Here is a 22680-nt window from a genome sequence, read left to right on the forward strand (position 1 = left end):
CAAAACGAGCTGCACAGTGGAGGTAAGTATGACATGTTTGTTATTTTAAAAAAAACAAAAAAAAAAAACGATCCTTCAGTATCACTTTAGTGTGATTTTAGTTAACTGCTGGAAGTATGGTATTCTGCTGTAGACTTCATCAAAACTCTCATTGATTCACCCCCTCCCCCCCCCCAACTGCTCTACTCAGATCTGGCCCTTTCTGGAATTTCAGATATACGGCTTCTATGTTCTCTCCTTGGAACATTCACAATGCTGTGTGAATAATGTGTCAAGTGCTGACATTGTATATCGAACAAAGATATGATACAAATAATACAAATCAATAGAGAACATCAATTCAAAAAACATGTCAACACATAAATCAATGACCCAAAAGCATTATATGTTCCCAGACTTGTATTTTGCATTTTAGCCTTTTGTTGCTGTTGCTGACTACTGTTGCCATCAGTAAATGTACGACAATACAGTTTACTGAAGAATTCTTCATGGTCGGCATTACTGGAGAAGATGAAAGTAGATTTCTTCTTTCTTCCATTTTCAAGTGGTTCTAAAAGTAGAAGGTTTTTTTTTTTTAACCGCTTCCGGACTGCCCCACATACACTTACTGCAGCAGGGCGGCCCTTCAGCGCAAAATCACGTGCCTGTACATAATTTCGTTTGCTGGGTCTGGGGCACGCGAGCGCGCTGCCAGCGACCCGCTCCCGCTGTGATTTACAACAGCGGGAGTGGATCAGAGGGTTCGGCGGAGACCCACTGATCGTTCCCCAAGCAGACAGAACCAGTGGTCTGCCTATGTTCTGTCAGAGGGGAAGATGGAGATCCTGTGTTTCTGCTAAGCAGGGACATGGATTTCTGTCTTCCCCCAGGCAAAGCACCTCCCCCACACATTTAGCAAGAACTCCCAGGGAACACATTTAATCCATTGATCATCCCTGCCAGTGTCAATAGTACAGTGACAGTCCTTTGTTTTTGTTTTTTTTTAGCACTGATCACTGTATTGGTGTCACTGGTCTCCAAAAAATGTCACTTAATGTCCGATTTGTCCAATGTCGCAATCCTGCTAAAAATATCCTGATCGCCGCCATTAGTAGTAAAAAAAAAAAAAAAGAATGACAAAAACCTATTCCATAGTTTGTAGACGCTATAACTTTTGCACAAACCAATCAATATACGCTTATTGGGGTTTTTTTTTACCAAAAAATATGTAGCAGAATACATATTGGCCTACATTGATGAAGAAATTTGATTTTTTTACATTTTTTTATTGAATATGTTTTATAGTAGAAAGTAAGAAATATTGTCGGCCTTTTTTTGTTTATAGCACAAAAAATAAAAACCGCAGAGGTGATCAAATACCACCAAAATAAAGCTCTATTTGTAAGAAAAAAAGGACATCAATTTTATTTGGGTGCAGCGTTGCACAACCGCGCAATTGTCAGTTAAAATAATGCATCGCCGTTTCGAAAAAAATGGCCTGCTCATGAAGGGGGATAAACCTTCTGTGTGCTACTCCCCCCTCCCCCCAACCCTTGAGTGCAATGGCAATCCAGTGCTGTGCATTAGAACAACATCACCTCTCTCTCTCTCTCTCTCTCTCTCTCTCTCTCTCTCTCTCTCTCTCTCTCTCTCTCTCTCTCTCTCTCTCTCTCTCTCTCTCTCTCTCTCTCTCTCTCTCTCTCTCCTCTCTCTCTCTCTCTCTCTCCTCTCTCTCTCTCTCTCTCTCTCTCTCTCTCTCTCTCCCTCCTCATTGGTTCAGAAACATCAGCAGGAGCTATTAGCTCCTACTACTGTCAACCATAACCAGTGAGGAGGGAGCAAGGGGCGGGGCTGAGTCTCACTGTGTGTGTCAATGGACACACAGAGCGTGGCTCAGAAGCGAGCCTGCAAGAGTTCCTCCATAGCAAGCTCAACTAGGGGAGAGGCCAGCAGCACAGGCGGGGGACCCAAGAAGAAGAGGAATCGAGGCTGCTCTGTGCAAAACTATTGCACAGCGCATGTAAATATAACATGTTTTTTATTTGAAAAAAAAATTACCTTTACAATCACTTTAATATTTGTACAATAAAAGATATCTAACTTTTTTATCTTCAAATTCTGGGAGGAATCACTAAGGGCCTAACTACTTAACCACTTCAATACCAGGCACTTATACACCTTCCTGCCCAGAGCAATTTTCAGCTTTCATTGCTGTCGCCGTTTGAATGACAATTGCGCGGTCATACAACACTGTACCCAAACTAAATTTTTATCATTTCGTTCCCACAAATAGAGCTTTCTTTTGGTGGTATTTGATCACTTCTGTGGTTTTTATTTTTTGCTAAACAAATAAAAAAAGACCGAAAATTTTGAAAAAAATAAAAGTTTTGCTTTTGTTTCTGTTAAAAAATTTTGTAAATAAGTAAGTTTTCTCTTACACTGATGGGCACTGATAAGGCAGCACAGATGAGGTGGCACCAATGAGCGGGCACTAATGGGCACTGACGATGGGCACTGATATGCGGCACTGATGGGCACTGGTAGGCGGCACTGATGGGCATTGATAGGCGGCACTGATGGGCATTGATAGGCGGCACTGATGGGCACTCATGGGTGGCACGTGGGCACTGATGGGCACTGATAGGCGGCACTAATGGGCACTGAAAGGCTGCAAAGATGAGTTCTTATGGGTGGTACTGATGGGCACTGATAGGCGGCACTGCTGGGCACTGATACGTGGCACTGATACGTGGCACTGATGCGCGGCACTGATACGCGGCACTGATAGGCATTCCTGGTGGCACTGGCAGTGGTAGGCATTGTGAGTGGGCATTGATTGGCAGCTGCCTGGGCACAGATTAGTATTTCCCTGGGGGTCTAGGGGGCATACCTGGTGGTCCAGTGTGGATGGCTTCCCTGGTGGTCCTGGGCGGCTTCCCTGGTGGTCGTGGGTGGGATAAACAATCAGCACAGACCCCCCTGTCAGGAGAGCAGCTGATCAGCTCTCCTTTACTCATGTCTGTCAGACGCGAGTGAGGAAAAGCCAATCACCGGCTCTTCCTATTTACATCATGATCAGCCGTGATTGGACACGGTTGATCACATGGTAAAGAGTCTCCGTCAGGGACTCTTTACCTAGATCGGTGTTGCGGGGTGTTAGACTGACACACTGCAACAACGATCACCGCGATGACGCCCAGTCAGGATATTGAAACCACTTTGCCGCCGTCATTCTGCTATATGGTGGGCGGCAAGTGGTTAAAGTGGTATTAAACACAAAAACAAAAATGTAATATATTGCAGAAGACCAGTTCTTAGATGTGGTGTCTGCATTTGTTTTCTTTTTTTAGGTTGTTTTCCTTTATTTTCACCTGGTCAGTAAGTCTGTTATTTTTCAACCTCCTTTACCAGACCAAGCTGTCCAGCAAAAGTGGCAGTTAGAGGGTTGAGACAAACCATTTAACATTAACCGGGTTGCTTACAATAGTCAGCGTTTGTTCGTTTATGAAAAACCGTTATCCCAAAAAGAAAGAAAACTGTTGTTGTAACTGCTTAAAAAGTATAAGTTGGAGTTTGGCTTTAACTCGTAAGGTTGGCCATACATTATACAATTTTCTTATTTAATTTTTCCTCATGCCCCGTACACACGGTCGGACTTTACGATGGAATATGCGCGATCGGAGCTTGTTGTCGGAAATTCCGACCGTGTGTGGGCTCCATCGGACTTTTTCCATCGGAATTTCCATCACACAAAGTTTGAGAGCAGGCTATAAAATTTTCCGACAACAAAATCCGCCACGCATGCTCAGAATAAATAAAGAGATGAAAGCTATTGGCTACTGCCCCGTCTATAGTCCCGACTTACGTGTTTTATGTCACCGCATTCAGAACGATCGGATTTTCCGACAACTTTGTGTGACCATGTGTATGCAAGACAAGTTTGAGCCAACATCCGTCGGAAAAAATCCTAGGATTTTGTTGTGGGAATGTCAGATCAATGTCCGATCGTGTGTACAGGGCATTAGATTTACCAAAACCACATAATATGAGGTCAAACCTAAACACTTTCACTGTGTATGCAGTTGGGCAGGCCCTTGCACTACATAGTTGAAGGTAAATCTAAAGAAAATTGAACAAAAAAATTGTATAGTGTACGGCCAGCCTTAGTCAAGTCTGTCTAATTTCCTAGTTTATCTAACACTACCCTCTCCCCAAACTGACAATGCTGCTGTCCAAAAGTGTCTCTATTGCTCCTAAATGCAGAGTGGAGACGCTGGCCAGATGACCAGGTGAAAATTACGGTAAAGGCTAAAAAGAAAGAAAAAAGGGCACTGAATATCACTGTTATGCCCCGTACACACGGTCGGATTTTCTGACGGAAAATGTGTGATAGGACCTTGTTGTCGGAAATTCCGACCGTGTGTAGGCTCCATCACACATTTTCCATCGGATTTTCGACACACAAAGTTTGAGAGCAGGCTATAAAATTTTCCGACAACAAAATCCGTTGTCGGATATTCCGATCGTGTGTACACAAATCCGACGCACAAAGTGCCACGCATGCTCAGAATAAATAAAGAGATGAAAGCTATTGGCTACTGCCCCGTTTATAGTCCCGACGTACGTGTTTTACATCACCACGTTCAGAATGATCGGATTTTCCGACAACTTTGTGTGACCATGTGTATGCAAGACAAGTTTGAGCCAACATCCGTCGGAAAAAATCCATGAATTTTGTTGTCGGAACATCCGATCTATGTTCGACCGTGTGTACAGGGCATTAGAGTAAGCTGTCAAGTAGCATTTAAATGAAAGAAGGGTTGAAATTTAAGCGCCACGTCACTGCTAATAGCTCAAGGAACAACTTTATTCCATTAAAGGTCAGGGGTACAATTAAAGAAATAACCAACGCATTTCGAAGGTCTACGTGCCCCTTCATCAGGGCTAGAAAGAACATAAGAAGATTATCATCATGTGAGTCTGACATCAGTACAATGTATTTATGTAACAATAGTAATGAGAGTGTTAAAATAATTACATAAAAAAGAGAACAGTGCTGAACAAAAATAAGAATATGGGTGCTGAAAGAAGAAGAAAAAATAATAAGAATAATAATAATAATAACACTAATACTAATCATCACTATTATTAAAAAGATACATTATAGATGAGATGTTAACCTTAAAAAAATTTAAATTAAAAAAAAAAAACTCAAACTCAAAGCTGGTATGTGTATAAATTGAACCATTATACAATCTGATTGTACAGTCGTAAAAAAAAAAAAAAAAAAATTAACAAAACAAGAAATGAAAACTAAAAAGATAATAATGGCATAATAATAATAATAATAACAATAATGATATTACTATCGATAATATTAGTAATAATAAGTAGCACCTGACTGCCTGGAGCTCTCCATAGTGCTGAAATCCTCTACTGAAATAAGCACAGCTTCCTTTCTGGTTTGGACCAAACCCAACTTCATCCCTAATCAGCGCGAACTCCTCCCAAAGCACTTTAGCATCCCAAATGCAGAGGAAAGGCTGGGGGAAGGGTGCACTTATATGCCACCTACCTGCCCTCTGGTGGGCATGGTCACCCCATTCCTGATCAACTGGTTATAAGACACCTATTCAGTTCACTATGCATATGGAAACAATGAAAAATATTTGTAATATTGCCAAGTTTACTAGAGCTTAACTTGCAGGCTCCATATGTGGGTCTCCTCTGATTTCAGAATAGAAGAAAGGAAGCGTAGCTCTCCGGTCCCTGGTCAAGTAGTAAGAGAGATCTCGGCACAGCGACAGCGTAAAATGCTTCACAAACTTCGGGTAGGTGTCTCCCATGTGTTCTCTATGACATCACAGTTCATATTTAACAATAATAATGAAAACTAATACTGAATTTGGGCTCTTGTATCCCTCCCTGTGAGCTATTGAGCTTGAGCTACTGTGCTCTGTAAACAACAGACTTTTTCAACAGGAAATAAGGAAAAATATATATAAAATAAGCTCCACCTGATGGCTGGATATGAAACTACCATGAATGCAATATTTCTAATTGTTTTAATAGCTTTAATTTGTTTAAGGCTGCATTCACACCTGAGCGTTTTCAGCTCGTAAAAAGCTCGTAAAACACCAGAAAAAACGCCCAACAAGCAAAATTCTATAAATTCCAAGGCACCTGTTCACATCTGAGCATTTTGTCACCTGAAGAAAAACGTCTGACGCTCAAAAGAGTACATGAGCTTCTTTTTGGGCAGATTACAGGCGTTTTTCTATTTTTACATTGGTGACCTTTTGACCTGTGCAAAATCGCAGCAAAAAAAAAAAAAAGCCTAAAGTCCTGACCATCATTAACCACTTGACTTCTGGAAGGTTTTACCCCCTTCAGGACCAGGGCATTTTTTGATATTCAGCACTGGGCTATTTTTACTGGCAATTGCACGGTCACCACTGGGTTTTTTGTTTCTATTATATAAACGAAAAAAGACCGCAAAAACGGAGGCCAGGCGGCTGATTTATGCTGTTATCCCCAGTGCCGGGAAATGGCACCTATAAATGTCTACCGTGGTGGAGAGGAGGATAGCAATGAAAACGTTTCCAGCTACATCTCCACTGGCTTACCATTGGCTTTTATTAGTGCCCCCTACCACACATCACTCCAACTACAAAAAGCTAGCACATTGCATTTTGAAGGGAGCAGCTTTAATAATATTAATTTTGCACATTTTTTGTCAGTAGCGTGAGGCTCCTATACATTTTTTACTTTGTTTTTGTTATTTTTATTGGGGGAATTCAACTTGGATGGGCATGGAGCAGATATGAGATGCCCAGTTGATCAAAAGACAATGTAGGGACTGAAACTATATACATCTTCAGTATATACAATCTCCTCTCTTTCTACAGAACAAACTTGCTTGCAGATTATCACTCCTCAGGACCAGCTAGCACTGAAATGCAGGCCTGACATTGGCTCAGCCAGGCCCAAAGTAATTGCCCTTTGCAGGCAGGGACCGCGAACCCCTATGGTAAACCAAAAATGTAGGTAGTCTCAATGCTAGCTGTCCCACGTGGCTACTGATCCCAGCACCACCTCTTCAGGCCCTGCCAGCCCTCCTGGCTGCAGATGCCCCTCTCCACTGTCCATGCCACCTCAGTCCACTCCACTGGCTCTGCACCCATCCCAGACTGCATTCTCCCAATGTGTAGACATGTTCGGTTCGTTTCGTTCCGAATTAATATTCGGACAAATTTTTTGTTATTTGGAGATTTGGATATATCTGAATACCCGAATTACAGTATAAATGAACCGAATGCTCCAAATAACGAAATTAAATTCGTCCAAATTTCAGGAAATTCAAATTCCATTCAAATTCAAACTGTAAACATATTTCTGAAATCAAAGACTGTGTGTGTTATTAGAGTGCCATTTCAAAATAATGCCGTTTTTCTTAAGCCAAAGGGGATTTAAAGAGTCATTGTAATCATTTGATAAAGATTTTTCTTTTGTTCACTTTGCCGCATTTGAATTGAAAAAAATATAACACTTTGGTTTCGACCGATTCAAAATGTATCGATTTGAACATTTCGAATGGAAAAAAAATCAGTGAATTAGAAGAAAAATCGAAAAATTCTGAATACGTATCCTGAATACGAATTGGACGAATTAACTAAATTTAACAAAACGAAATAACTAGTTTAACAAATCTAAACCCATTTTTTCATCATGCACATGTCTACAGGTGTTCCTCTCAGTCCTCTCCTGACTGTGTGTCACTCACCAGCCCTCCTGGCTGTGACCTGTTGTTTCTCCTGGAGACTTTGCCTAGCAGTGTTCTCCAGCTGTGCTCTCCTAGCTCCCGTGCCACCTGTCCAGGACACCTCCGTGTGTTGTAAGAAGGTCCTGTCAGCACCCGGGCCCAGGCCCAAGGTCACCCCCCACCAGACTGGGGAGCTCCCAGGCCACAACAGCCTAACACTCCATCTCCAGCTTCCACCCCGGACAACTCCTCCCCAGCTGGGCTGACTCTGAGTATTTGAGGGGCCAGTCCAGGTTGGGGATTGGTCAGGGCTCCTCAGAATACTCCAGGCAGCTCCATCTCTCCTCTCCTCCTTCCTTTCCAGAAGATTCCAACATGTTCTGGAAAGAAGTGGGAGGTCTCAGTGATGCTGCCTGTGAGTCACCCAGCTCTGCCTAAGTCATTCCCAACCCAGATAAAAACAAACAGGCTTGGCTGCCAGCTAAGCCTGAAATGTACCTACACTACAGAAACCTAACCACTGTAGCAGCCTAACAACACTAGAGGGTGTTACAGAAGCTTTACGTAATTTATTAAGCTCTGGAGTAACTGCACTTTCAGAGTGCAACTGCACTTTGCAAAGTGCACAGCCTATTTGCCTTTAGTAAATCAACCCTTATTACTTTCCTAAGCCTTTTCTCTGCAAAGTACTAACACTGGCTGAAAGAGCATAGAGAAAACATGGAGGGTCTAGCAAAGGCTGCACTAACTAGCACAAAACAGGAGGGGAAGACATGCAGAAACTAAAATCAAACCTTTATAGAGGTCCAAAACCTCCACTTTATGTCAGCATGCTTTTGGATAAGGTGCAGAATGATGGGCTAGTGGCAAAGAATAAACTCAGAGGCTGAGTTGGAAAAGAACAGTACATTGAGAGAGTTCCAACAACATACAATCAGGCCCGGCAGGTAGGCACAGCCAACTGGAGCCACTTACAAGCAGTAGCAGAGGATTCTGATCTTGAAATGATGCTGACAGCTTCTTCAGAGAAGAGCAGGAATGCAGCCTGGCCGGTCTACACCCATACGGGAGGTTTCCTGCAAAGACATAGTCTAGTCCCTGCACTTTCCCTACTCCTCAGGAACCTTTCCCTGCTGCTTTGCTCTATTCTTGCCAGGAAGAGTTAAATAGAAAAATGAAAAAATTTAATTTTCAACCACCAATTATAGAAAAATATATATAAACTTTATTAGACACATAATACAAAAAACATATTAAAATATTGCAAATAAAATGCAAGCAAATGGCTAAACCTCCCCAATATGGATCGTAGAAATCAAGATCATATCAATACAGACGTATATACCTGTATTGGATTATGATTATGTTTCGCAAGTGGTCGTTTCTTCAGGAGCTTGTTAATTATTCTATAGGAGAGAAAAATATGCAATCAATAACATTTATAATTTTGGTATGGAGTCTCAAAAATTTGCAGGGAGTACCAAAGGACACTCAAAAGGAGGAGAACCTGTCCCTACACTCGCCACTCGCACAAAGCGAGCCAGACCCGGGAGCCAGAGTGATAAATAGACTCTGCCTTGACCCAAGATGGCCACAGAGGTCAGCGTCCAATCAGACAGCTATCTCCCTAGTGACCGCAGGAAGTCATAAATGAACCAAGTTCCTTCTCCTACTGCATTGCTACTTCGGTCGAGCGCCACCTAGAGTGTGGAGTACAGACTGCACTTGCCTACATACTACTAAACAATAATGCCCTGGGGCAGATAGAAAAAAAAAAGTGGAAAAAATACATATAAACGGGACAAAGCACTAATCATAAGCTCAAACTGTGTTTTCAGCTGTTTGGTTGGCGTCATCCTTTAAGAAGGCCCATTTATTCCAACCACTCTTCAATGAGCCTTGCCAGTAATGGCATTCAGAATTTTCTCGGATTAACTCAACTCAAGAAGTTCACAATAATCAAAGAACACTCAAAAGGAGGAGAACCTCTCCCTACACTCACCACTCGCACAAAGCGAGTCAGACCCGGGAGCCAGAGTGATAAATAGACTCTGCCTTGACCCAAGACGGCCACCGAGGTCAGCATCCAATCAGACAGCTATCTCCCTAGTGACTGCAGGAAGTCATAAAGGAACCGACTTCCTTCTCCTACTCAACTCAATTATCTCAACTCAAGAAGTTCACAAAAACCAAAGGACACTCAAAAGTAGAAGAACCTGTCCCTACACTCGCACAAAGCGAGACAGACCTGGGAGCCAGAGTGATAAATAGACTCTGCCTTGACCCAAGATGGCCACCGAGGTCAGCGTCCAATCAGACAGCTATCTCCCTAGTGACCGCAGGAAGTCATAAAGGAACCGACTACCTTCTCCAACTCAACTCAATTAACTCAACTCAAGAAGTTCACAAAAACCAAAGGACACTCAAAAGGAGGAGAACCTGTCCCTACACTCGCCACTCGCACAAAGCGAGTCAGACCCGGGAGCCAGAGAGATAAATAGACTCTGCCTTGACCCAAGATGGCCACAGAGGTCAGCGTCCAATCAGACAGCTTTCTCCCTAGTGACCGCAGGAAGTCATAAAGGAACCAACTTCCTTCTCCTACTGCATTGCTACTTCGGTCGAGCTCCACCTAGAGTGTGGAATACAGACTGCACTTGCCTACATACTACTAAACAATAATGCCCTGGGGCAGATAGAAAAAAAAAGTGGAAAAAATACATATAAATGGGACAAAGCACTAATCATAAGCTCAAACTGTGTTTTCAGCTGTTTGGTTGGCGTCATCCTTTAAGCAGGCCCATTTATTCCAACCACTCTTCAATGAGCCTTGCCAGTAATGGCATTCAGAATTTTCTCTGATTAACTCAGCTCAAGAAGTTCACAATAATCAAAGAACACTCAAAAGGAGGAGAACCTCTCCCTACACTCACCACTCGCACAAAGCGAGTCAGACCCGGGAGCCAGAGTGATAAATAGACTCTGCCTTGACCAAAGATGGCCACCAAGGTCAGCATCCAATCAGACAGCTATCTCCCTAGTGACTGCAGGAAGTCATAAAGGAACCGACTTCCTTCTGCTACTCAACTCAATTATCTCAACTCAAGAAGTTCACAAAAACCAAAGGACACTCAAAAGGAGGAGAACCTGTCCCTACACTCGCCACTCACACAAAGCGAGTCAGACCCGGGAGCCAGAGTGATAAATAGACTCTGCCTTGACCCAAGATGGCCACAGGAGGTCAGCTTCCAATTAGACAACTATCTCCCTAGTAACCACAGGAAGTCATAAAGGAACCAAATTCCTTCTCCTACTGCATTGCTACTTCGGTCGAGCGCCACCTACAGTGTGGAGTACAGACTGCACTTGCCTACATACTACTAAACAATAATGCCCTGGGGCAGATAGAAAAAAAAGTGGAAAAAATACATATAAACGGGACAAAGCACTAATCATAAGATCAAAATGTGTTTTCAGCTGTTTGGTTGGCGTCATCCTTTAAGCAGGCCCAATTATTCCAACCACTCTTCAATGAGCCTTGCCAGTAATGGCATTCAGAATTTTCTCGGATTAACTCAACTCAAGAAGTTCACAATAATCAAAGAACACTCAAAAGGAGGAGAACCTCTCCCTACACTCACCACTCGCACAAAGCGAGTCAGACCCGGGAGCCAGAGTGATAAATAGACTCTGCCTTGACCAAAGATGGCCACCAAGGTCAGCATCCAATCAGACAGCTATCTCCCTAGTGACTGCAGGAAGTCATAAAGGAACCGACTTCCTTCTGCTACTCAACTCAATTATCTCAACTCAAGAAGTTCACAAAAACCAAAGGACACTCAAAAGGAGGAGAACCTGTCCCTACACTCGCCACTCACACAAAGCGAGTCAGACCCGGGAGCCAGAGTGATAAATAGACTCTGCCTTGACCCAAGATGGCCACAGGAGGTCAGCTTCCAATTAGACAACTATCTCCCTAGTAACCACAGGAAGTCATAAAGGAACCAAATTCCTTCTCCTACTGCATTGCTACTTCGGTCGAGCGCCACCTACAGTGTGGAGTACAGACTGCACTTGCCTACATACTACTAAACAATAATGCCCTGGGGCAGATAGAAAAAAAAGTGGAAAAAATACATATAAACGGGACAAAGCACTAATCATAAGATCAAAATGTGTTTTCAGCTGTTTAGTTGGCGTCATCCTTTAAGCAGTCCCAATTATTCCAACCACTCTTCAATGAGCCTTGCCAGTAATGGCATTCAGAATTTTCTCGGATTAACTCAACTCAAGAAGTTCACAAAAACTTTTAAGCGTTTCTTATAAATCAGTTCAAAGTTGCCGAGCAAGTCATTTGGCATTACCTGTTCTCCAGATCTCTTTTAAATTAAACCTTTTGGAATGAGTTATCATTAATATTGTCTGAAATTAATGAGGCCATCGGAATGCGGCTTCTACCACAGACTATTAATAATGTTTGAATTGTTACATTAATGTAGTATCTAATGGAGCATAAAACCTCTATCCTCTCAGGAATACGACAGATACGATATTAATTGTTATCCTAGACTAAGGTCACAAATGAATTTAAAGATTTCCCTGATCTCTGCGTAATAAACTATGGGACGCAGCTGAACTTTGTCTGTTTTGCTTAAAGGCCACCGTCCAATGAAAAATGGTTTACGATTTTTGGTAAATGGGAAGAGAAAGACCGGCTTCTCTATAAATAAGGCCAGGAAAAAAATGAATCATTCACTTAACTCCTTTATTTGCCAGTCTAAAAACTTAAAATGACCCTAATATCAGATACTATATACTTTGTATAGGTCATGCATGCATGGAATATGTAACGGTAACACTTCTGTGTATTTGCTTATCCTCATAGAGATCCTAGACTTTTCTACTTTTCGCGCCAGAAGGACAGAGCCATCTTTGTTCAGACATCATCCAGGATCAGCATCTACTTCCAGCTCAGAGATGATGCAATATAGTAAATCCTGTGCAGTTTTTGGCTGTGCTTATACCCAGGGCTGGGACAAGGGGTGGGCAAGAGGGGCGGCTGCCCTGGGCACTGTGGTATTATGTAAGGTGGGGGGAGGAGTTGGGGTAGCGCTGCAACGAGATTGAGTTGGGAGGTGGAATTTAGTGGGCAGGAGGGGGTAAAAATTGTTCTAGGAGGGGTAATGTGGGGGAATGTGTTGGGAGTGGTGATTTAGGGGGATATGTGTTTTAGACCCAATGGTGTCATCAATGGGTCCCTGTGCTTTTCTATGTAATGCAAGTAGATTGTGGCTTGTGGGAGGGGCCAGCAGGGTGCTGTACATAGCTACCTGGAAAACATCATAAGACCCTGCCTCAGAACTACTCTGAAGAACCCCCAGCCATGATGCAAGCAGTAGGCTGTTTTTTGGGAGAAGCATAGAAAAGTGATAGCAGAAAAAAGACAGAGTAGTCCATTGAGTTATTTACTTATTTACTCCATGGAGTATGCCCATTCGTTTTTTTTTTTTTATACTTTGTCATGTTTTGTATTTTTCTTGTTAACTTTTTTGCCTAAGTATAGATCTATGTTTGTCCCAAGTATTATTGAAGCCATTTACTGATATAATAAGCTACTGTAATAGCACCTTGCAATTGCAATTACCGTATTTATCGGCGTATAACACACACTTTTTTTCCCTGAAAATCAGGGGAAAATCGCAGGTGCGTGTTATACGCCGATCCCCTGCGATCCCGAGCTGTCAATTCTTCAAAATCGCCGACCGCTGGTTAGCTGGGATAGAGGTTTGAAGGCTGCACTGGGGCAAGGCAGCACTGGGGAAGGCTGCACTGGGGAAGGCTGCACTGGGGAAGGCTGCACTGACAAGGCTGCACTGGGGAAGGCTGCACTGACAAGGCTGCACTGGGGAAGGCTGCACTGACAAGGCTGCACTGGGGAAGGCTGCACTGGGGAAGGCTGCACTGGGGAAGGCTGCACTGACAAGGCTGCACTGACAAGGCTGCACTGGGGAAGGCTGCACTGGGGAAGGCTGCACTGACAAGGCTGCACTGACAAGGCTGCACTGGGGAAGGCTGCACTGACAAGGCTGCACTGACAAGGCTGCACTGGGGAAGGCTGCACTGACATGGGTGCACTGACATGGCTGCACTGGGGAAGGCTGCACTGACAAGGCTGCACTGACAAGGCTGCACTGGGGAAGGCTGCACTGACAAGGCTGCACTGACAAGGCTGCACTGGGGAAGGCTGCACTGACAAGGCTGCACTGACAAGGCTGCACTGGGGAAGGCTGCACTGGGGAAGGCTGCACTGACAAGGCTGCACTGACAAGGCTGCACTGGGGAAGGCTGCACTGACAAGGCTGCACTGACAAGGCTGCACTGGGGAAGGCTGCACTGACATGGCTGCACTGACATGGCTGCAGTGACATGGCTGCACTGGGGCAAGGCTGCACTGAGAAGGCTGCAATGATGGGCATTTAAATGTAAGTTTTTTTCCCTTCAAATTCCCTCCTAAAAGTTTTTTTCCCTTAAAATTCCCTCCTAAATTGGGGTGCGTGTTATACGCCGGTGCGTGTTATACGCCAATAAATACGGTATTTTAGCAAATATAAACTGCTAAATACTAGACGAAAAAAAAAATGTTTTCGTTTCCTTCGTGGTTTTTTTTCTTTGTTTTTTTGGGTCATTCGTTATGATCGAAATTCGTAAATTTGAACATTCGTACAATTGAAAATTTGAAAATTCGTAAATTAGGAAAGAAAATCCAAAAATTTGAAAGAATGAAAATCCGAAAATTTGAAATAATTAACTAATTAACTAACTAATAATAACTAACTATTAAATTATACGAATTATCTGAAATAACAAATGCCGCATCTAAACAAATGGAACCGAATGAATTAATAATAATAATAAAACATTTTTATTATTGTTATTTATTATTAATAATTTGTTACATTTCATTCGTTTGGATACGGCATTCATTATTTCACATAATTCGTAACTTCGGATAAATTTGTATTCGTTACATTCTCTGACAGCCAAATTTGAAAGGAAATTCCAATACCTACAATTTAATAGTTAGTAATAGTTAAGTTAGTTTTAGTTATTATTTTTCGGATTTTAGGGTTTTTGGATTTTCTTTCTTTCGAATCCTCTTTCTTATTTTTAGATTTTCGAATTTCGGAATTTACATATTTTCAAATATTCAAATTTACAAATATTCTAAAAATTTGTAAAATGGGTTTTCATTAATTCAGATATTTCCGAAGAAAATAATTTGGAACGAAACTAATTGCACATGTCTACTAAATACCTCTTCTCATCAGCGGTATATAGCAGGCTTGTGACTTCTATCAGTGTCTGGTTAAAGCTTGTCGGGGGGGGGTTTCATTTTCTCTGACTATCCTATGAGGCTGCATGACCCCTGACCCTCTGTCTGGACAGTGCTCTGTACTGATCACATGCACCCTCCCAAATAAAATTTAAAAAAACTCTAGGAATACACACGAAACTGAGGATGTGCAGAGTACCTCCAAGGCTCTGTAATATCACCAGATGGATTGGGCACTGTGGAAGAAAGGGAAGATCAGGGAAGACAGGATCAAACAGTCTTTTTTTTTTAGGTTTCACAGTGAGTATAACAAGCACGCTTTCCTGCATATACAGACTGATTTTACTGTTGTGGGTTTAGTAACACTTTAACTGGCCCTTACAACAATGCTAAGTGTAAATGGGCCTTTACATGATTATTTTAAAGGAGAAGTGTGGGAATCAAAAATAACAATCACATGTACTCACCTCAGTCTGATTCTGCGACCATCCCCTGCTGGCTCTAAGGCCAAGAACTGAGTGATCGCATGGCAACTGATCACTTAGTTCTCTAACAGCTCTGAGCAGAGAGCGGTGACATTCAGTCGCTGCTCTCCAGTCTGCCCCTCCAGCACACACACTGGAGCACTGGGCCAATAAAAGGGTGGAGCAGCTGGCTCAGACTCTCAGCTGCACGCTAAGAGGCTGAGCCAATTGAAGAGTACTGGCACAAGTGCTCTCCTGTGACCCAGAATCAGCCAAAAGCAGGTTTTAGCCCTGATGCCACAGAGCCACTCCAGACTCTGGAAGAAACCTGACAATAATGTTGGGATCCACCCAGATGCCTAACTGGCACTCCTGTCACCCACAAGAGAAGTATGGGCAAAAAAATCTTTGGCCATACAGTACTTCTCTTTTTTAAAGAAGTGCTATAGTCACAGCGTACACTTTCATTTTCTAACATCAGCATTGTAATAATAATACAAACAATAGTTATTCTTGAAAATCCAATAAAAGCCTACTTGAAAAATTTGGAGACCAATAGCTATAGCAGTAGAGGCACTTACTGACCAGCTGGATATGTGCAGCAGCAGGTCACCCTGGCAGATGACATGTGCTCACTCAAAGTGCGGAGACTAACCGGTATTCACCAGAGCCCCTGATGATGGAGATGGGTTTTGCTGAGTATTATTACTAGGTCGCGGTCCTCAGGATCACCCCACCAGGAGGTGAGTAAGCCGGGGTCAGGAAGCAGATATAGCAGGTAAGGATCAAGCAGTCAGTAAACAAGACAAGTAACAGTAACTTGTGGTTGCAGGTTGGGATTAAGCAGTAGCGTAGTCGATGAACAAGCCAAAGGTCAGTAACGAGTGGTGGTCTCGATGTTGAGGGCAGCAGGCGTTACAAGCGTGAGATATTGCCTGGAGAGAGCACAATAATCTGGCAAACAGAAAGTGCAGAGGTATGGCTAAAATATGAAATTCATTGGAGAAGCAAAGGGGTCCAGGTCAAGAAAAACAAGGTTCAAGGCAATATCAGTTAAGGAATTGTTCAGGGACCTGTCCAGCATCTCAGGTGGCTCAGCAGGAAGAGACATAGCAGACATAGCAGAGGTCGCAGGTTCAGGATCACCTCACCAGGAGGTGAGTAAGCCGAGGTCCAGTAGCAGATATAGCAGGTAAGGATTAATAGTTGGGATTAAGCAGAAGCGTAGTCGATGAACAAGCCAGAGGTCAGTAACGAGTGGTGGTAGAGATGTTGAGGGCAGCAGGAGTGACAAGAGTGAGATATTGTCTGGAGAGAGCACAATAATCTGGCAAACAGTGCAGAGGTATGGCAGGGCCATCTTAAGAGCATTATAGGCCCCCGGGCAATACAGTGCACTGGGGCCCTGTCTACACAATCATGCACGAGAATAAAAATGCAAATGATCAAAAAGGCTATATTTATACTTACTTCCAACAAAATCAGTGTTTAAACAATAACACAACGTTTGGACAATATAACACGAGTTTGATGGGCACAGTGGCAGCTTTTGATGGGCACAGTGGCAGCTTTTGATGGGCACAGTGGCAGCTTTTGATGGGCACAGTGGCAGCTTTTTATGCACAACTTGAACGTACTTAAGTAGACAGGGTTGGACTTACGTAACCGCCGGCCTGGTACAGTGTGTCACTCACAGCAGCAAGGAAGTGCCAGCTATCAAGGGCCGTCTTTCCGCTCCACTCCCTCTCCACGCTGTCTGAAGAACACAGCAGAGGTGGGCGGAGCTTGTTCACTAGCAGCTGGGGCAGCCGCGGCGCGCTATGAATGCTGGGGCAGCTGCAGCCTCTGACTGACGTCACTGGTTGCTAGCTAGATGCCGGGCGGCTGGCGATTCTAGCAAGTGAGCAACCAGTGCAGTCAGTCAACTTAAGCAGCAGATTGCAGCACTGAGGATCGGCCCTGGATGGGGCCCTCCAGACAAGTGGGGCCACCGGGCAACCGCCCAGCGTGCCCAGTGGGAAAAACTGCCCTGAGGTATGGCTAAAATAAGAAGTTCATTGGAGAAGCAAAGGGGTCCAGGTCAAGAATAACAAGGTTCAAGGCAATATCAGTCAAGGAATTGTTCAGTGACCTGTCCAGCATCTCAGATGGCTCAGCAGGAAAAGACATAGCAGAGGTCACAGGTTCAGACCCAGGTCCTGACAGCGTCATTGGGTGGATATACTAAAGGCAAATAGACTGTGTACATTGGTAGAGCAGTTGCACTCATTTTCCTCAGAGCTTAGTGAATGTGGTAAAGCTTTGTAAAAAATACTCAGGTGCAAGGAAGATAAAAAAAGCATTTTTGCTTGCATGTGATTGGATGATGAAAATCAGCAGAGTTTATCATTATATAAGTTCTGGTGAAAATTAGTGCAACTGAACTTCCAAAGTGCACAGTCTATTTGCCTTTAGCAAATTCACCCCAATGTAGTGTTTCATTGTATTTACTATTTCATTCAAACAATATGTAGATCAAAGGTGTATAACATCAGCTAAAGAAACCTTACAAGTTAAAAAAAATAAATAAATAAAAAAATAAATAAATAAAATGTATTCCTTTTTCCTTAGTTATCCCCTAATCAGCCCTGGTTACCCTTTCCTCCACTTATCTTTAGGGCAGGTTCACACCAGAACTAGTTCAGAATGCATAGGTCTTTGTAGATTGCAAACACACTGCATTTGTGGACACCAAATCGCATGGTACTGCAGTATAATGCAATCTGGTGCGGCACATTTTTGAAAAGTAGAGCATGCACTAGGGTTGCAAAACTGTACTGCACAAGAATGCGTAGGCGTTGCACAGGAAAACGGACCATGTTCCTGTGAACTGGCCCTTATCTTTTGTGCAAATTTTCTTCTCCTTTTTTTACCTTTATTATTTAATCTTTTTTTCCCATTTTGATTAGTTTTGTTTGCTATTTGTTAATTTTTTTATGTTACATCACATTAATGGACATATTGGAAAATTTGGCAGATGAGAGAGAGCAAGAAAAAGCATTACTGTTACAGAGGAGATTTGCATATAACTTGAGCTGTCTGTATATCCTGGTTTAATGACTCTTTTGACATGCCGATTCACTAAACGTAATCCCGTATTATGCATTTCTTACATATACTGTTTGAATTTTCCTGGTTTGTGAATATATTAAACACAGATCTTGTGTGATTATTTCTAAGCTTCAGACATTGCTCCATTTTAGTTGAATTTCTTTGTAATCGTTAACTTTTTTTTCTAGATTGTTCAGTAACTGACAGTATGAGAACAAGGTGACGTAAAAAGGGAAAGAGTGGGAGATAAGAATATAGAGAGTTACAAAAGGGAGATATAGGGAGAGGGACCACAGGTTGGGGGTGTAGCATCACATATGATGACCCATCACATTTGGCTACAGAAGTGACGTTCCGCTGAGAAATTTTGCACTGCGCATGCGTAACTTGCCGATATGCGTTCCAAAAGCTTGTGGAAGTGACATTACAGACAAGCTCTTCTTTTGTATAATTATTGATTGTAAGACACCACTTTGCAACAGGGCCCCTCACCACGCTTCGGGCACGGCCTCGCTTCGCTCGGTATAATTATAATCTAACTCTATGTCCACTTGGATGGTGGGGCTTCAACCTGGACTTAGGAGTGGAGCCACATAATAACTGTCAAAGTGTTGGAACGCATATGGCGGCGTCGCGCATGCGCACTCCAGCAGGTAGCCAAATGTGATGGGTTGCCATATGTGATGCTACACCGGCAGGGGGGTATTAGAGGACAATTGAAGAAGGGAAGGGAGTTAAACTTGTGGAAGAAGAAGGGGGGGGGGTTGTTATGAGTGCAGGAGTGAAAAGAAAGGTGGATAGGGGGCAAGAAAGGAAGGTCAAGGGTTTAGAGGGCAATAGAGGTAGGGAAAGATTATTAGAGGACAAGGGAAGAAGAGAAGGGCATTAGAGAGCAGGAAATTTAGTGAAGTGAAGGGGTTTAGAAGGTAGCTGGGGAGAGAAAAAGAAAGGAAGTAGGTGTGAAGACATTTCATGAGAGGAGAGGAAGGTAAAGGATTAAGAGGGCGAGGGGAGAGAGGAGGGAAAGAGGGATGGGTGTGAATGGACAGCAGAGGTGAGGAAGAGGAAGGGAGTTAAAGGTCAGGCAAGGAAGGGAGGTGGGTTAGCGGACAGGAGAGGAGGAGAGTTAGAGGGCAGGAGAAAAAAACCACAGAAAGGGTATTGGAGTGCAGGAGAAGATAGGAAGGGAGTTAGAAGTGTTGGCGAAAAAGAGAAGGGTGTTAAGAGTACAGGAGTGGAAGAGAAGGTGGTTAGGGGGAAAGGAAGGTTATGGGTTTAACGGGCAGAAGAGAAAGGGAAAGGGGTAAGGCAAGAAAGGAAAGGGAGTTAGAGTACAGGAAAAGAAGGGAAGGGATTAGAGCAGTGATTCTCAACTAGGGTTCCTCCAAAGGTTGCTAAGGGTTCCTTCAACATTGGGCAATTTCTGCCTCTCAGGTAAGTTCTCACTGACACCATTGATCTTTTTAGCTATGTGTAAGGAAGTAATTCTTCCCAATGACCACAAGTTCAAGGACCATTCTTCCCACTGACCATCACACTAATGTATCATGAGTTGTATATTTCTAATTTTTAGCAGGGGTTCCCCGAGACCGGAGAACTATTTCAAGGGTTCCTCTGTGTTGAAAAGGTTGAGAAAGGCTGGATTAGAGGGTAGATGGGGAGAAAAAAAACAGAACGCAAGAGGTGAGAAGATATTTGTGGGCATGAGAGTAAGGTAAGGGAGTTAGAGGGCAGGTGAAGTGAGAAATGAAAGAGGGAAGGGGTGAGTGTACAGGAGAGGTGAAGAAGAAGAATAGAGTTAAAGATCAGGAGAGGAAGAGAAGGAGATTAGAGGGCAGGAGAAGAAAAGCAGAAGAGGAGAAGAGTAATAGATGGTATAAGTAAAAGGAAAGAGAGTTGGAAGTATGGGAGAAGAAGAGAGGGGATGTTAAGAGTGCAGGAGTGAACAGGAAGGTGGTTAGGGGGCAGGGAAGGAAGGTCATGGGTTTACAGGACAGGAGAGGAAGGGGAAGGGGATTAGAAGGCAATGGAAGAAGACAAGAGAGTTAGAGGGGAGGGAAGGAAGTGAAAGGTTTATAAAGTAGCTGGGGAGAAAAAAAAGAAAGTAAGTGAGAAGACATTTGGGGGAAGGTGGGTAAAAGTGATAGAGGGCAGGTGGAGCGAGGAGAGAAAGAGGAATAGGGGTAAGTGGTGCGATGAGGAAGAAGAAGCAAGTTAAAGGTCATGTGAGGAAGGGAAGGGGGTTAGAGGGCAGGAGAAGAAAAGCAGAAGAAGAAGAGAAGGGTATTACAGGGCAGGAGAAAAGGGGAAGGGAGATAGAAGTGTGGGAGAAAAGGTTTAAGAGTGCAGAGGTGGAAAGGAAGGTGGTTAGGGCACGGGAAATGAAAGGAAGTTCATGGGTTTAGAGGGCAGGGGAGAAAGGAAAAGGGGGTAAGGGAAGAAGGGAAGGGAGTTTGAGTGCAGGAAAAAAAGGGGAAGAGATTAGAGGGTAGATGGGGAGAAAAAAATGAAAGGAAAAGGTGAGAAGACATTTGTGGGGATGAGACAGAGTTAATGGAATTAGAGGGCAGGTACTGTAGAGTGAGAAATGAAAGAGGGAAGGGGTAAGTGGACAGGAGAGGTGAAGAAGAGGAATGGAGTTAAAGATTAGGAGAGGAAAGGAAGGGGATTAGAGGGCAGGAGAAGAAAAGCAGAAGAAGAGGAGAAGGGTAATTGATGGTATACAGTGCCTTGAAAAAGTATTCATACCCCTTACCCCTTTATCCATGACCTGTCTAGTGTGTTCCTTGGCTTTCGTGATACTGTTCATTCACTAAGGTTCTCTAACAATCCTCTGAGGGCTTCACAGAGCAGCTGTATTTATACTGAGATTAAATTACACATAGGTGGACTCTATTTACTAATTAGACTTCTGAAGGCAATTGGTTCCACTAGATTTTAGTTAGGGGTATTAGTGTAAAGGGGGCTGAATACAAATGCACACCACACTTTTCAGATATTTATTTGTAAAAAAAAAATGAAAACCATTTATCTTTTTCCTTCCACTTCACAAATATGTTCCACCTTGTGTTGGTCTATCATATAAAATCCCAATAAATTACATTTACGTTTTTTGGTTGTAACATGACAAAATGTGGAAGGGGTATGAATACATTTTCAAGGCACTGTAAGTAGAAGGAAAGGGAGTTGGAAGTGTGGCAGAAGAAGAGAACAGGGTTAAGAGTGCAGTAGTGAATGGGAAGATGGTTATGTGTGGGAGAAAGTGAGAAAAGGTTTAAGAGTGTGGGATAAAAAGGAAGGTGGTTAGGGGACAGAAAAGGAAAAGAAGGTCATGGGTTTAGAGGGCAGTGGAGAAAGGAAAAGGGGGTAAGGGAAGAAGGGAAGGGAGTTAGAGTGCAAGAAAAGAAGGGACGAGTTTAGAGGATAGGTGGGGAGAAAAAAAAGAAAGGAAGAGATGATAAGATATTTGTGGGGATGAGAGGTGGTTAAGGGAGTTAGAGAGCAGGTGGAGTTAGGAATGAAAGAGGGAAGGGGTGAGTGGATGGGAGAGGTGAAGAAGTGGAAGGGAGTTAAAGGTTAGGAGAGGAAAAGAAGGGCATAAGAGGGTAGGAAGAAAGAAAAGCAGAAGAAGAGAAGGGTATTACAGGACAGGAGAAGAGGGGAAGGGTGTTAGAAATGTGGGAGAAAGAGAGAAAGGGGATAAGAGTGCAGAAGCGAAAAGGAAGATGATTAGAGGACAGGAAAGGAAGGTCATGGGTTTAGAGGGGAAGAGAGGAAGGGAAAGGAGGTCAGAGGGAAAGGGAAGTAGAGAAGCAGGTTAGAGGGCGGGAAAGGAATGGAAGGGTTTAGAGGGTAGAGAAAAAATGAAAGGAAGGGGTGAGAAGACATTCAGGGAGAGCAGAGGAAGGTAAGGGATTTAGAGGGCAGGTGGAGAGAGAAGGGAGAGTGGGAAGAAAGTGAGTGAACAGGAGAGGTAAGGAAAGGGTGGTAGAGGACAGCAGTAGAAAAAAGGGATTTGGGAGTTAGAGGGCAGGAGAGGAAGGAAAGGTGAT

Source organism: Aquarana catesbeiana, linkage group LG06, assembly GCF_042186555.1.
Source record: "Aquarana catesbeiana isolate 2022-GZ linkage group LG06, ASM4218655v1, whole genome shotgun sequence".
NCBI lineage: Eukaryota > Metazoa > Chordata > Amphibia > Anura > Ranidae > Aquarana > Aquarana catesbeiana.